Source organism: Ixodes scapularis, unplaced genomic scaffold (genome assembly GCF_016920785.2).
Source record: "Ixodes scapularis isolate PalLabHiFi unplaced genomic scaffold, ASM1692078v2 PGA_scaffold4__175_contigs__length_147842914, whole genome shotgun sequence".
In the NCBI taxonomy this organism is placed as follows: Eukaryota; Metazoa; Arthropoda; class Arachnida; order Ixodida; family Ixodidae; genus Ixodes; species Ixodes scapularis.
In genome coordinates, this window is record NW_024609879.1 from 93,700,113 (window position 1) to 93,706,112 (window position 6,000).

The following is a 6,000-nucleotide window of genomic DNA, read 5'->3' on the forward strand; positions in this document are numbered from 1 at the left end:
TATTTATTGGTTGCTACAGCTTGTTGATTCGTAAACAAGCAAGATCCCCGAGCTTCGCAGCGTCGAGATTCCCAGCACTGGCTCGTCTACATACCTCGATTGGAACGCTAACAGGAAGGCTCAAGTACAAAGATACAACAAGCATGTGTTAAGACAAGCTATATGTCTCAGGCTTGTGCTAAAGTTTCGAGGTCTGGTCATTTAGGTTAGTTTAGAGACCACAAATGACGCTCTCGGGACCAGAAAACATGAGATAACTGCCGTAATAGTCCACGCTCTGTGTGTAATCTCTTGTCGCCGTGTCGATCGAAACCGAAACCATGCCGCGCTCCTCCCTGGCCAACTAGTTCCCAGAGTGCAACGCGCGCCGTGTTGCATGCAGGGCTTTATGGAAGTAGTCTATTGAAACGGTTCGCGACACTTCTATTTTGTATCTCGACTAAAAAAAAAAGCTCTTAGCGGCTTTGACCAGTGACAAGCCCAGGACCAAAGGCGTCACATTTTGCGCGCTTTCGGTACCGCGGGTCGCCCTCGTCGGTGGAGGAGGTTTCCGCGTCGTCCGGTTAAAATATGACGCACTGATATTTAGTTACTCTCCGTGCCCGCTGGCTTGCCCCAACCCCAAGAGACGTGGAAACCGCAAAAAAGGTAGACGCTAAAATATGATTGCAGGGCCCCTTTAAGACTTTGTAGTTTGACGTTTAAGTAAAATAAATACTTCTAAAAGAAACAGTCGAAACAAAAGTTTATTAGACATAAAATCAAAACAGCCTCTGAGGATCCGAGGTCTCGAAATGAAGAGATACGGTATCAAAATGTCTCCGGAACCAGAAATATTTCATTAAATTCTTTAAATTTGTTTGAATTTATTTAATAAAAAAACTGTTAAAAGCTTGTACCAGTTGTTAGAGAATATCATTCCACGCGTGTGACTCAATATAAAATACATTCTCAGATAAGGCTGCAGCTGCACAAAACTCAAACTGAAGGATTGCTGAAATTTCTTTATCTGCACCTCAGCAAGAAGGGAGGAGTTGGTCATGCAGAATAAATTTAGAGGAACAGAATAATTCACAATAGAAAACACAAACGAGACATGCATTAAAAAAAAAAAAAGAAATCAACCAGATTCCTTACATGCAATCACATGTGCCTACATACATGAAAAAAATATATTTCACGGTACACAAAACAGCACACAAATGGCAATCTGCACAAAAACAACATTTTGTCCAAATCTCAAATGCCAAGTTCTAAACAGATAGACCGATTAGTCTGCTGTACATTGAGGCAACAAAATATTGCCAAACTTCGAAGCTGACATGGGCACAAAGAAACATTCACTTTTCAAACAAGTGATCAAGAGAATTCGATCAATCTGCATTCAGAAAGGATTCAACGCTGACATAGTTCCATGCTATTGGCCCGAACCAGTACCTGCAGAGGTTGACCTCAAGCATTCCTTTGCTATAGCAAAGCAAACGAATGCTATTTGTAGCTTTCTTTTGCTATATAGTGACTTGCCCATCTGAAGTTACCTTAGGTCAAGCATAAAACTTCATCCCTATTCATTCCACTAAATCTTTTATTAAAACTCAAGGGACATGAAAATCATTCTCTGATTTTCCTCTTTTGTACTTGTCAGTAAACATTTGTCAGTAACTTGTGTGTTACTTGTCAGTAAACATTTCAGAACAGGCAGTAGGATTTTCCCAAACATTCGGCTAGCTGTCCAGTTGTTTGCAAGCACCAGATACGCCCGCGCGACTATTCTGACCAGGTGCATTCTTTTTCTTTCGAAATGACCACTGCCGCAGAGAAAAGGTGATCCTTTTCTCTGCGGAAAAGGTGAAAGGTGAGAAATGAATAATATTCCACTAAGATGCTAGAATGAAAAATCTGATAGCACAAAATTTGATGTTTCCTAAACTTCTGAAGGTCACAATGGTTGTAAAAAATATTCCAGAAACCGCGACTCACCATGAAACCAACACCACCGACTTTACATAACAAATATAACAATTTAATGAGACGTTTCGTCTCCCATGCATGAGACGTTATCAGTGATGCCAAGCTGGCAGGAATGCCAACTTGGCATAGCTGATACCTCTCCTGTATTGCAGAAAAAATGTCTCAAATTCAAGTAATATAGCTGTAACGTAAAGTCGGTGCAGTTTGTTTCATTACTATGAGGCAAAATGACCATGCCGATAACTATATTCAGACTTGGGATGTAATCCGTCGCAGGTAACAGGTTACTTATAATCTGTTACTTTTTAAAGTAATTTCTAACTGTCAAGTTACTTTTCTTAGCAGCAATTTGCAATGTAATTTCATTACAATTATTGCTAACGGGTTACTTAAGGGGGGACACTACCCAGAAAAAATAAATTCTGCAAAAAACGTTGATTTTTAAAAATTACATATTTACATCACCCAACATCTAAAGAGTATTTTCAGAAATTTTCACTAGTTTACACTGCATAGCTAATTTTTTATAAATTATTTTCTGTCCACCAAAGCTAAAGAAAAGGTAGGGTTTGGAGCACTTTGAACACATTCTTCTCCATTCCACTTTTTGGTATAAATTCCATTTTAGTCAACCTATCGTTTGATAATGGCAATACAGACAAGGCTTGTTCTTCGCTTTTCCTGACTGAAATTTAATGAGGAATGTGGCTATGGAATGTTTTTGTCACTTTACAGTGTCTTCTATAAAAAAAATGTTGACATTTTGTCCAAGACAAAGAAGACCAAAAAGTTGACCAATTTTGCAAAAGAGAAAATTGATAGAAATAAATGAACTTTTACAAAAAGCTTTCCATAGCCGCACCTCCTAGACACTCTGCTACATATCTAGCGAATAAAAATCTTGACTATTGTTATAGTTTTCCGACGATAGATTAACTAAACAATGTAGGCGTGTTGCTGATAAAAGCTGCCCTAATTTCCTTCCCACTTAACCGAGACATGAAAATTTGTTATGCACCCTTTAGCATGACCACCAGCCTACCCTGTAAATTTCATTAATGTTAAGCCAAGGGTTCAAAAGTTGATCCTCCTAGGATGTGCCCCCTTAAATTACTCGTTACTTTTAATGAACACAACACATAAAGTAAAGCAATATGAGTAGGCGATTTAACAGCATATAGCTAGCAAGTTCAGCAAAATAAAAAAAAAACATTGTGAAGAGAGTAGCCTAAAATAAAACACTTTTTTTAAAAACTGGTCACTAGAACCACAATAAAAATGTGCAAGGCCTATACAGATATGCAAAAAACAAAGACAAAGAAGACAATGCTGAGTAGGTTCTGCCTCTTTCTATCACATTTTTTTATCTTTTCCTGAATATGAGAAATGGAAAGTAGTATTGGCAGAACATTTTTGAAAACATCAACATTGTTTTTATTGGTTTCTTGATAAGTGTCCGGTAAAAGTAATGTGAACGTAATTTCTAACATAACGAGTAAAGTGATCCGTTACTTTTCAGCAAAATTTGTAATGGTTATCACTTACATTTGAGCCTCAGTAATTTGTAATTGTAATCCATTATATTTTTCAAGTAATGGTCACAAGTCTGTATATACTTATAAACCCAGCTCAACTCACTGATAGTACTCTCAAGCACTCCTTTTCGCAGTGATCCAGCCCTTTTAGTAATTTGAACCAGAGCTTGTGAACTTGAATAGTTTTAGGGCTATATAGAAGCAGCAACAAAACAAGCAACTCAACATAAAAATTAATCCTTTAGAGTCTAGTGCAAGGATGCACTGCGCGAAAGTCAGATATGCAGGAATGCAGTCTACCTATAGGTGGTGCTTCTTTACAGTGCAGAAGCACTTAGCGACCTCAACTTGGTTGTACAAAACGCCCAAACTGACCGCGAAAAGGAGAAATGCTCCAGATTTTCCAAGGATATTGTGTGTTTGAGGCGAGTAGCAAACCGAACAGTATGCTATTTAAACTGACAGTAAAATGCTTAAACATTCACACCTCTATTGTAATAAACAGCAGTGTAGCGGAGCAAAAATAAATTTGATGCGAATGGTCCAGCGGTGACATCACCAAGCATACTCCCACTGTCAGCTGGCAAAGATTGATCAAGTCCCAAAAAAAGGTTGAAATCAAAGCTTACATTGGCATTGCTCATTGTTTGTAGAATGCTCATCAACAGCAGCGAGGCAGTAAGGCAATGCCTAGTAGAGGAAAGTAGTTTATTTGTGATTCACTGAATCCACAAAGAATGAAGGACAGTAACTGACACATTTCTTTTTACAACTTCAGGAACATAATTCCACTTAGAGCAAAGTGGAAGAACTAGGTTAACAATGCATGAATATCCAAAGAACTTCGGAGGAGTCGCTCTTCAAAATGTCGTCACAAAAATCTAGACAAATGATTCAAAGTGCCTTACCAAGTCGCAATGCTCCTCATCCATTCAAAATGAACAATTAAAAGTGGCTCTATACGTCATAAAACAAAAACAATCACAAAGTTAAAAGCTGCCAAACTGTATGAAACAATAAATGCTACATAACAGTATTGCACCTATTGCCTAATTGCAAATGATAATGTTTAGAGATGATAAATGTGCAACGATTTCTCTACTTCCTTTAAACAGACCAGAGACAGGCAGTGAAGCGAACGGTGAAACATGAAAGAATTCTTCCATACCTCCAGATATTGCATGACGCAGATCCCTCACTTGTGCACTCTTTTCCGATGGCTGTTTAAATAGCAACGCTGTGTATACGTATTCCCACAGGCATCACACTTGTAAGGCCGCTCCCCACTCTGACATCTCTCGTGAAACAACAAGCTGGATTTGTGTGAAAATTCTTTCCCACAGGTGCAACACTTGTATGGTTTCTCGCCCGTATGGACTCTTTCGTGAACCATCAGGACATAACTTCTGGAGAACGCCTTCTGGCAAACCTCACAACGAAATGGTTTCTCCCCCGTGTGGGTCCTCATATGATCTTGTAAGTGATGAGCTAAAGCAAACGCTCTCTCACACACAGAGCAGTGGAAAGGCTTCTCGCCTGTGTGCATCCTTTCATGCTCGATGACATGACTTATTTTACGACTGCCGTAAGGACAGAACTTGCAGTTGTACATGCCCTCATATCGTGGCCGCTTCCTGGGTTGCAACTTAACCAGTTCGCTTCTTGGGGAAGAGGAGTCGCTCTCGCTGTCCCCATCGTCCCGGAAGGCTGCTTCGGCCAGCACTGTTGAGGAGATCAGAGAAATGAGGCAAGGAAAGTCAGACAACGAAAATCCAATGTCAAGGTGTAAACATAAGATAAGCTTGACAAATCTGCACTGCCTTCAGGGGAAAGTGGCGCATACAAAACAAGCGGTTCGACTCGTGTTCATATAAGAAAGAGAACTCGGCAAAGAACAATTAAAGTATTGCGAAAGCCTGTTATTAAGGTCATGTGATATCACACTTCAAGTTAATAAAAAATTGATGAGCATTGCCAATTCATGCAGCAAATTTTCATGTGTACTTTATCTTTCATTGAAGCAACTCATCTCACATCCTAATAGGCAAAAGCAAACAATAAGCGAGCCTCTTTTCTGGGCTGTGGAATCGCTATGCCATATAAAGCTGCAGTATATGCTATGGTACTGTGGAGGTACCATGTAGTTACATCCGTTCATTCTATTAATGTTCTACAAAATGACACTTTAAATGTATGAAAAATCGTACACTACTCGAGTATTGAAGCACTGCTTTCAGTGCAAGAATGCAATTAACAAAACCAATTGCTGACATCTTGTAGCCTCAAGCACCAGACAAGAGCATGCATTGCAAGACAACTGCATCACACTTGTTTTGTTTTGCAAAAATAAAGTGGTGGTGAATGCGATTAGGTAGGTCGACAGCTTGTCCTCATCTAAATAACTGAGATCCATTTGATGCTATGAGACACATTTCGATGATGCTGGACTGGTATAAGAACACTGCACGGAAAATGCATGATCCCAAAATGTGAG

At 39.3% G+C, this 6,000-nt stretch overlaps 1 pseudogene; it reads right to left on the bottom strand.

Moving 5' to 3' along the window:
- Positions 1–4,163: 4,163 nt before the first annotated feature.
- LOC115327096 lies at positions 4,164–5,299 on the bottom strand (annotated as a pseudogene).
- Positions 5,300–6,000: the final 701 nt, after the last annotated feature.